At 47.1% G+C, this 9,945-nt stretch overlaps 1 pseudogene; it reads right to left on the reverse strand.

The window, feature by feature from the left end:
* Positions 1-2,424: 2,424 nt before the first annotated feature.
* On the reverse strand, positions 2,425-3,882 carry LOC127313167 (1-aminocyclopropane-1-carboxylate oxidase homolog 1-like; annotated as a pseudogene).
* Between the last annotated feature and the right edge of the window lie 6,063 nt (positions 3,883-9,945).

The following is a 9,945-nucleotide window of genomic DNA, read 5'->3' on the forward strand; positions in this document are numbered from 1 at the left end:
CACAAGGCGGCGCAACCAGGGTGGAGCCCGCGCCGGCCTATGGGGGGGCCATGGCGGCCCTCCTCGGCCCCTCCTTTTGGCTGGCTCCTTCTTCTGGAGAAATAAGACCTTCGGTGTAATTTTCGTCAGTTGTTGATCTTCAGAAATATTGCATTCTGACGGTGCTTTTTCCAGCAGAATCATGACTCCGGTGAGTGATTCTCCAATAATTATGAAACATGCAAAATAGGTGAAATAACATAAGTATCATCTCTAAATATGAAATATATCAATGAATAACAGTAAATTATGATATAAAATAGTGATGCAAAATGGACGTATCAGGCGGCGATGTCTGCAAGGCCGTGGTGGCGCGTGCTGGTGGGCGGCAAGTATGGTGGAGCACGACGGCGCGTCCGGGGCGGGGTTGCGAGGGTCGGGAGAAATCCCTGTCGGCTTGGCTGACACCGACGTGGTGACGCCCGAGGGCGCCACCCTACCTTCCTGAAGGGCGTTGGGTGAAGCCCTCCTCCGCTGCCTGCGTGTACCGGGGGAAACCCTAGGATCCGTCCGGGCATCAGCGTCGTCATCGTCGCATTCCTTCTTGGATGTGTTGCTTTACGGCGTTCCAGAGTGCTAGGAGCGTGGTAGAAATTTCTGGAGGGCGCAACGGCTGCGAGACATCTCCGTTTTTTGTTGATCCGACCATGTCGACATTCTTTCTCTTTTTTTTCTTTTATGTTTTCTTTTGGGCGTGCTTGTGCTGATGCCCCAGCAAGTTGTATCGGGTTATTGCTATATTAATATAGCGGGGCGAAAGCCTATTTCGAAGAGGAAAAAGAGCCTGTGGGGTGGTGAAACCTGTCTAAATGGATGTGTTCAACGGTGCGTCTTCTTCAGTGGCACTCTGCATCTCACTACCTCCCCCTCCCCCCCCCCGTGAACATGCTTGTTTTCAGGATTCACAGTGGACACCGAGGGGAAAACTTGGAGGAAATTTCGGATGCCATATCACGGCAATTATTTTGGTTCCAATGTTCCATCGGCCAGTCTCAGGGACGCTTGCATGCTATGCATATAGATCGTAAAAATGGTTATCTACTCTCCATTTGGGTTCTGGACTATTATGGTACTGGACAGAGGACAGTGGACTCTAATGCATACTGCAAACATTCCACAACTGTTTGGAAGGCATTGTTGCTACGGAGAAGATTTCCTTTTGGTGATTGCGGTCCACAAAGAATGCAAATTGATTTTCCTTATCGATGTGGTGACAAGCACACTTGTGTCATCATACATAATGGATGAGAGGGAGGTGCATGCTATCTGCAACATGAACGGGTTCTACTTCCTCCCATTTCAACCATATACTCCCTGCTTTGCGTTGCGGAATGGTCGTCAAATGGTAACTAAAACTCCAAGAAGCTTCATCATTTCTACAGTGGCACGGCCTGTGCCTTCATAAAATTCAGGTGTTACATTTGATATGGCCATATGGGCAGATCTTATAAGCTTGTCTTATGTCTACTTCACTTCAGTTTTTTTATCTACTAGCTTTTTGGTGCATTCCTTTTTGTGGCTCTGAACTGCATTCCTGTCTAGACATTGAGATTTGTAAACTTCACCTCATTGTGCATTGTCTAGTTAATTATATGATCATGTCTTGTTATTTCATCTATCTGCTTATATGATGCTGACACTGGTGACGGCGCTGGTGCACTATTCTTTTCTTGGAGGCGTCGCTTTTGGAGAGTCTGAATTTTAGGTGTTCTCTTGGTGGTGGTAGTATTGCTGTTGCTAGATGCTGGAATTCTGTAGCGGGAGTTTTCTTTCTTAGTTTTTTATTTCTCTTTTTTGATTGTGTTGTGTGCATCTGTACTGCCATTAGGATATTGTTTTTTTGCAGAGGTTGAGTGTAATTGATATCTTCTGATATTAATATATTCTCTTTATCGAAAAAATGATGTTGACACTGGTAGATCCTTGTGTAGGTTAACGGTGAGAGAACATAGTATCTATGTTTCCGGAATTATCTGAGAATTGACCCCTTTCTGTTAGTTTCCTGCAAGCATCTTTAGTACTTCATCAAACATTGAACGTTACATACTGATTGTACCATGTTCTTATGCATTTGAAAACTGGAAGTATTACTCAATGATTTTTTTTATTATAATTGCAGTTTGTTTGCAATTATGTAACACTGCAATCTGGGTATTAAATGTTCTGTGCTGTTAGGTGTACAACAAATATACTTTTGTAAATTCCTTGGCAAAATACTCTGAGTCCCCATCAAACATTGGCATATGGCAGCAGATGACTGGCCATTCCTGGAATGGGGGACCTGTCATATAAATCTGCTAACTATTAGAGTCCCCATCAAACACTCACTTTACCCCTCTTAGGAAAATTACATGTCTGGAGCAATTTCTTCCTCCATGTGGTACACTACGATATGAAATGTTTCATATTGTCTCCGACCCTGAATTGGTAGGTCGATAAACCGCCATGACCGAACTCCTCACGAGACTTCAAGAACTCTGTTATGGTGAAACTTCGGTACCGTGCCGGTTTTTCTGCTGTCACTAGCTCAGGGAGAGGCCCAAACAAGTCGGAGTCACCACGCTTGGGAGGATTGAAGAAGGTGGCTACTGAGACCCTAGCATCTTGATCAGACTTGATCCTCACCTTGTGCACCCCGCTATTGTACTCGTCATTTGATACCAACTGCAAAATTATTATCATTCAGCATTATTTCGTGTACAAAAAGTAGCCTAGGGAAGGTGTAGCCACATTGTGACCAGTGTGGTCATATTGACTACACATGTTTCTTGCAAATCCTTTATATGTTGGTATAAATCATGTAAAAATATATTAAAAATAAATAAAAATGCATGTATTTGACATCACAGATATCAAATGACAACACAGACTTTAAGGTCTGGCTCCGCCACCGCCAGAAACGTCTTATATTTTTGCAGGACGGTAGTAGCTGATAGATGAACACGAAGATGCATCCTTACCTTGAGTACATCCCCGATGTTGACCACAAGTGCTCCAGGCACCGGCGGCACATCCACCCAGGATCTATCATTGCTGCCGCCGTCCAGACGAAACTGAAGCCCTCCTACATCGTCCTGCGCGAGCACGGTGAGCACGCAGGGGTCCGTGTGCTCCAAGGAGCCCACCACCAGCTCGGGCTCCGGACACGGCGGGTAGTAGTGGCCAGCCATAATCCAACCCTCCACATCCAGACGCTCCGGGCCGACGCCGAGCGCCTCCAACAGTATCCCTGCCATCTCCTTCCCGAACTCCTCCATAGAATGATGATGTTCCACCAGCGCGTCCCGACACACTTCAGGGACGCATCCAAAGTCGGGCTTGGGCAAAAAAAAATCGCAGGCAGTCGCGCCAGGGGAGTAGAGGGGCGACACCTGGTGCGTAGGGCATGGTGGAGTAGGTTACTCCCCTGACGGGGGCGAGAGTGTAGAGCGGCGAGCGGCTGGCGAGAGGTAGCTCATGAAAGGTCCGGACGGCGGACACTGCAGCACCGGCGTCGACGCCATGGTTGGTGACGTGGAATAATCCACATGTTCGTGCAGCCTCCCCAACGAGGGACACAACGGCCGTACGTGGAAGGGAGAGGTCAATCGTTGGGATGGCGAAGGTGGTCGTCTTCAGAACTGGCGTCGATCCTAGGATCCCGGGCGCGGGGACCCAGAAATAAGGCGGCACGGTGGTGATGCCGGACTCCACGAGGCCGCGGACACCGCCGCCAGACTCGTGGTACTTGGCCAGGGCGGCCGCAGTGTCACAGTTGTCGTTGGCAGCCATGGCCGCCGCGCGCGCCGAAATTAACCTGCTCGATCGGCTACTTGTGTATGCAGTTGTGTGTGGTGAACTGGTGATTCGGGTTGTCGGACAAGCTGGGTGTCTCATTCATCTATGGCTATGCTTATAACAGGTCTGAGTGTTTCGTGCTTGAGATTTGTGAAGGGGAAAGGGAAATGAGAAGCATGATTGAGTCGACGTGCCTAATACTATTAGATAAGGTGGATAATACAGAAAATGGATGTGTTGAATGAGAGCGGGCAAGTCAGTCTTGCGCGCGGCATATTCTTCACTGTCCGGTATGAAGATGACAAAACAAGTGTTGGAAGCATCTCCAGGCAATTGAGATGCTCGCCACTCAACGAACAGGCCACTTCAATTTTAGAAGCTGTACCGGTAGAGGGTATGTCATACTCGTGGAGAAGCATTCCGAAGGGAGTGGGGCTATTGAAAGAAGGTCTGATTTGGCGTATTGATGATGGAACTGATGTAAAAATTTAGAAATGGGTCAACCAGACCTATCACACCAAGAGGACAAAATTTGGTAACCAAAGTGTGCGAGCTGATAGACCCAATCACTGGAAATTGGGATGAACAATTAGTGAGAAATATTTTTTGGGAGATGGACGCTAAAGTGATTCTGGCTACACCCATTAGAGATGAATTTGAGGATTTTTTTTTTTGAGAAGACCACAAGATATCATTAGCTTAACCATGGAGATTACAGCAAACGTGGCCATATCTGGAAGAATCCAGATGACAGCAGACACAGGAATTTGCACAAAGACCCCTAGAAAAAGAAAATATTACAAAGAAAGCCCTTCGGGTCCTTGAGCACATCCACATCTTGTCCCGTCGCAATCTCCGCCGCCGCTGTCGTCGGCACCGCCGCCGGAGAAGAAAAAGACGGAGAAACCACACTCCCAGCTCAGAGGAGATACCATCGGAGGCTTGCTCCTTTGTGGACCTCAAAAGTCGTCCGCTGCAGGCAGCGGCACCGTCGTCTCTGGGGCTCGTCGGCCGGGAAAGAATCCCGTCACTCCTCAAAGCCAAGCACCGCCGCCTTCCGTCGACCACGTCGAGGAAGAACAACAGGGCCACAACCTTCGTACCTCGTTCCGCTCCTATGCAGCAATCTTCTGGACGAGGCCGGCGCACGCCGCCGACCATCTCCTGGTCGCTTCCCACCCGAATCCCGGACGGAACCGGAAACACTCCACCACGGGAGCAGCAAATCGGGGGGAACAAAATCCCACCTCGACCACGCCGATGCTGCCTCGACGTCGTCGCCCGGGAAACTCCTCCGCCCACCGGGATCTCAGATCCCGACCGCGGACACCTTATTTGCCACCGTCGGAGAACCGACGGCACACACACACCTATTTCACACCTATATACATGCCGGAGACGGAGATCCTGGGCCCCCCTACCCTCCCGCCGCCGAAGCAGCTGACGGAGGGGAGAGAGACCCAAGATCTCGCCGGCGGAGAAGGTGGAAAAGAGAGCTCGCCCCCGGATTCGCCTCTTTTTTACTGTAGAGGAGAAAGAGGGGAAAGAAAGAGACTACTGGTAACATTGAATTTGAGGATTTTTATGCTTGGCAACCAGAGGAGAAAGGTGTCTTTTCGGTAAAGTCTGCTTACAAACTATACGTCCGTTTGAGAGATGGTACAAACGGATCTACTTCAGGCCGTGGAGAGGAGAATACCTTTTGGAAAAATGTTTGGAAGTTAAACTGTCCACATAAAGTTCGACAATTTATGTGGAGACTAGCACATAATAGCCTATCTTTAAAAAGGAATTTGCAGAGAAGGGGAATTGACTGTGATACTAGATGTGTTTTTTGTAGAAGATTGGATGAGGATGGAGCACATATGTTCCTAAAATGTAAGGAGGTGATCGCTGAGTGGAAGGAGCTAGGATTAGAAGATATTCGTCAACGTATGTGTTCTTATCAGCATGCAGGGGCAATGCTTGAGAAAATCATGATTGCTGCCTACTATGGCGATGGTGGACTAGAAGAAATAAAATTAATCATCATGAGAAGGTGGGGGGGTTGACTGAGGTGATTGGACAGATACGGTACTGGGTGACAGAGTCAGAAACTTTTTATACACCAGCAGTAGGCGGTCAGGTGAGCAAACGGTTGGAGAAGTGGCATCGCCCGGTGGATGAGACAGTAAAGATTAATATCGATGGAGCTTTTTCAGAGGAAAGGAGACAGGGTGGTTGGGGTTTTATAGTGCGTGATCATCAGGGGAGGCTCGAGGTGCAGGTGCAGGGAAAATTCCTTTCATTGCGAGTGTAGCCAGTGCCGAAGCAGAGGCCTGTGCGCAAGTGCTACATGCTGCAGCCACCTGGGGAATGACGAATATCTCAGTTGAAAGCGATGCCCAAAACCTTATACGAGCCATCCGTTCTACTACCTCCGTTTCGGTTTAACAGGTACGCACGCATTTCAAGATAAACTTTGACCATTGATTTGGTCAACAAAATATAACTTTTATGTCTACAAAATAGATATCGTTAGATTCGTATGCAAAAAAGCTTATGAATGATATAATTTTTGTGCCATATATTTCATATTTTATTGATTAAAATAATGGTCAAAGTAATTTCTTAAACTACGTGTGCGCCTGTTAATCAGAGACGGAGGGAGTAAGAAGTTTGATCTTTCCCCTTAAGGAGTCATTTATAGAGACATCCATGCTTTTATTAATCTTAATTTTCATTCATTTAGTTTAAACTATTGTCCTCGTTCTTGTATAAAGTAGCCAATGCTCTTGCAACTATGGAGCTAGAGATGATGATCCTTGCGGCCTGTGGCATGAAGATGTACCAGACTCTGTATTGGTGTTATTGGGCAATGATCGTGCTGAGCCATCTCAGTAATGGAATCGAGGTGTTCCAGTTCAAAAAAAAAAAAATAGGCCTCGCATGTGTTAATCTATACCTAATAATCTTTACTATTAAATTAAATTTAAAAGCAATCCCGGTACGTCCTGCTTGTCTTTGATTTGGCCCTTATGAAAGGATAGTGTTATGACGCGTGAAGCACACGTCCGTTGGGAACCCAAGAGAAAGGTGTGATGCGTACAACAGCAACTTTTCCCTCAGTAAGAAACCAAGGTTATCGAACCAGTAGGAGATGAAGGCCACGTGAAGGTTGTTGGTGAAGGAGTGTAGTGCGGCGCAACACCAGGGATTCCGGCGCCAACGCGGAACCTGCACAACACAATCAAAATACTTTGCCCCAACTTAACAGTGAGGTTGTCAATCTCACCGGCTTGCTATAAACAAAGGATTAAACGTATGGTGTGAAGAATGATGTTTGTTTGCAAAGAACAACAGAGAACAATGATTGCAGTAGATTGTATTTCAGATGTAAAAGAATGGACCGGGGTCCAAAGTTCACTAGTGGTGTCTCTTCAATAAGATAAATAGCATGTTGGATGAACAAATTACAGTTGGGCAATTGACAAATAGAGAGGGCATAACAATGCACATACATATCATGATGACTACTATGAGATTTACTTAGGGCATTACGACAAAGAACATAGACCGCTATCCAGCATGCATCTATGCCTAAAATGTTGGAGATATGCCCAAGAGGCAATAATAAAGTGGTTATTATAATATCTTTGTGTTTATGATAAATGTTTGCATACCATGCTATAGTTGTATTAACCGAAACATTGATACATGTGTGTTATGTAAACAACAAGGAGTCCCTAGTAAGCCTCTTGTATAACTAGCTTGTTGATTAATGGATGATCATGGTTTCGTGATTATGAACATTGGATGTTATTAATAACAAGGTTATGTCATTAGTTGAATGATATAATGGACACACACCCAAATGAGCGTAGCATAAGATCAAGTCATTAAGTTCAAATTGCTATAAGCTTTCGATACATAGTTGCCTTAGTCCTTCGACCATGAGATCATGTAAATCACTTACGCCGGAAGGGTACTTTGATTACATCAAACGCCATTGCGTAAATGGGTGGTTATAAAGATGGGATTAAGTATTTGGAAAGTGTGAGTTGAGGCATATGGATCAATAGTGGGATTTGTCCATCCTGATGACGGATAGATATACTCTGGGCCCTCTCGGTGGAATGTTGTCTGAATAGCTTGCAAGCACATGATTGGATCATGAGAGATGACATACCGCGGTACGAGTAAAGAGTACTTGTCGGTAACGAGGTTGAACAAGGTATGGAGATACCGATGATCAAACCTCGAACAAGTAGAATATCGTGTGACAAAGGGAATTGGCATCGTATGTAAATGGTTCAATCGATCACTAAGTCATCGTTGAATATGTGGGAGCCATTATGGATCTCCAGATCCCGCTATTGGTTATTGCTCGGAGAGGAGTCTCGACCATGTCTGCATAGTTCGCGAACCGTAGGGTGACGCGCTTAAGGTTCGATGTCGCATAAGTAGATTTGAATATCGTATGGAGACGAAGTTTGTTCGGAGTCTCGGATGTGATCCAGGATGTCACGAGGAGGTCCGGAATAGTCCGGAGAATAAGATTCATATAAGGGAAGTTGATTTCTGGTTTTCGGAAAAGTTCGGGATTTTTCCAGTGGTTGACTGGAAGGTTCTAGAAGGTTCCAGAGGGGTCCACTATGGGGCCCACGACCTAGGAGGGCTAGCATGGGCCGAGGGGATGCTCCCTGGCCTAATGGGCCAGGGGCACATGCCCCCCAAGGCCCAGGCCGGCCAAACCCCTAGGGTTTCCCTAGGGGGGATCAACTTGGGGGAGGGGAAATCCCACTCCCCCCCCCTTTGGCCGCCGCCCCCCTAACCCTAGATGGGATGGGGGGCCACCCCACCGACCTGGCCCCCTATATAAAGAGGGGAGGGGGTGGCTGATACGTCCAAAACGTATCTACTTTCCCGAACACTTTTGCTATTGTTTTGCCTCTAATTTGTGTATTTTGGATGCAACTAACACGGACTAACGCTGTTTTCAGCAGAACTGCTCTGGTGTCTCGTTTTTGTGCAGAAATCCAACTTTCGGGAAAATCCTCGGAATTTATGCAGAAGGCCCTATTTTCCAAGAATACTGACGGAGCCAGGAGGACAACTCAGGTGGAGGCCCGAGGGCCCCACACCATAGGGCGGCGCGGCCCAGGGGGGCCCGCGCGGCCATATGGTGTGGCCCCCTCGGCCGGCCTCCGACGCCCTCCTTCGGACTATTTATCGGCCTCGACCTAAAAATGCACGGGGAGAAGTCGAAGTCGCCAGAAACCCTCCAGAACGCCGCCACATCGCGAAACTCCGTCGCGGGAGCCAGAAGTCTCCGTTACGGCACTCCGCCGGACGGGGAATTGGAGGAGATCATCGCCGCCATCACCGCCAACGCCTCTACATCAACCAGCCATGTTTCCCCCATCCATGTGTGAGTAATTCCCCCGCTGTAGGCCGAAGGGGATGGTAGGGATTGGATGAGATTGGTCATGTAATAGCATAAGATTGTTAGGGCATAGTGCCTAGTGTCCGTAGTTGGTACTTTGATGATATTGTTGCAACTTGTTATGCTTAATGCTTGTCACTAGGGCCCGAGTGCCATGATCTCAGATCTGAACATGTTATTGCTTCATCAAGATATTCATTGTTTATGGTCTTACCTATAAGTTGTATACACATGTCATTGTCTGGAACCGATGGCCCCGAAGTGGCCAATCGGGACAACCGGAGGGAATGGTAGTGATGTGAGGATCACATGTGTTCACGGAGTGTTAATGCTTTGCTCCGGTACTCTATTAAAAGGAGTACCTTAATATCCGATAGTTTCCCTTGAGGCCCGGCTGCCACCGGCTGGTAGGACAAAAGATGTTGTGCAAGTTTCTCATTGCGAGCACGCACGACTATATATGGAACACATGCCTATTGATTGCTTTGTACTTGGACACCGTTTTATTATTATCTGCAAATGCCCTGCTATGATTGTTACATGAGTTTCTCTCATCCATGCAACGCCGTCATCCGTCCCCGTGCCTACGGTATTTTAATCCTGCTTGTTTACTAAAATCACTCTGCTTGTCTTTGTTACTCTGCTTGTTATTTCACTCACGCTTTGCTATAAAGCTGTTACTCTTGATAAACTCTTGCGAGCAA

Source organism: Lolium perenne, chromosome 7 (assembly GCF_019359855.2).
Source record: "Lolium perenne isolate Kyuss_39 chromosome 7, Kyuss_2.0, whole genome shotgun sequence".
Classification (NCBI taxonomy): domain Eukaryota; kingdom Viridiplantae; phylum Streptophyta; class Magnoliopsida; order Poales; family Poaceae; genus Lolium; species Lolium perenne.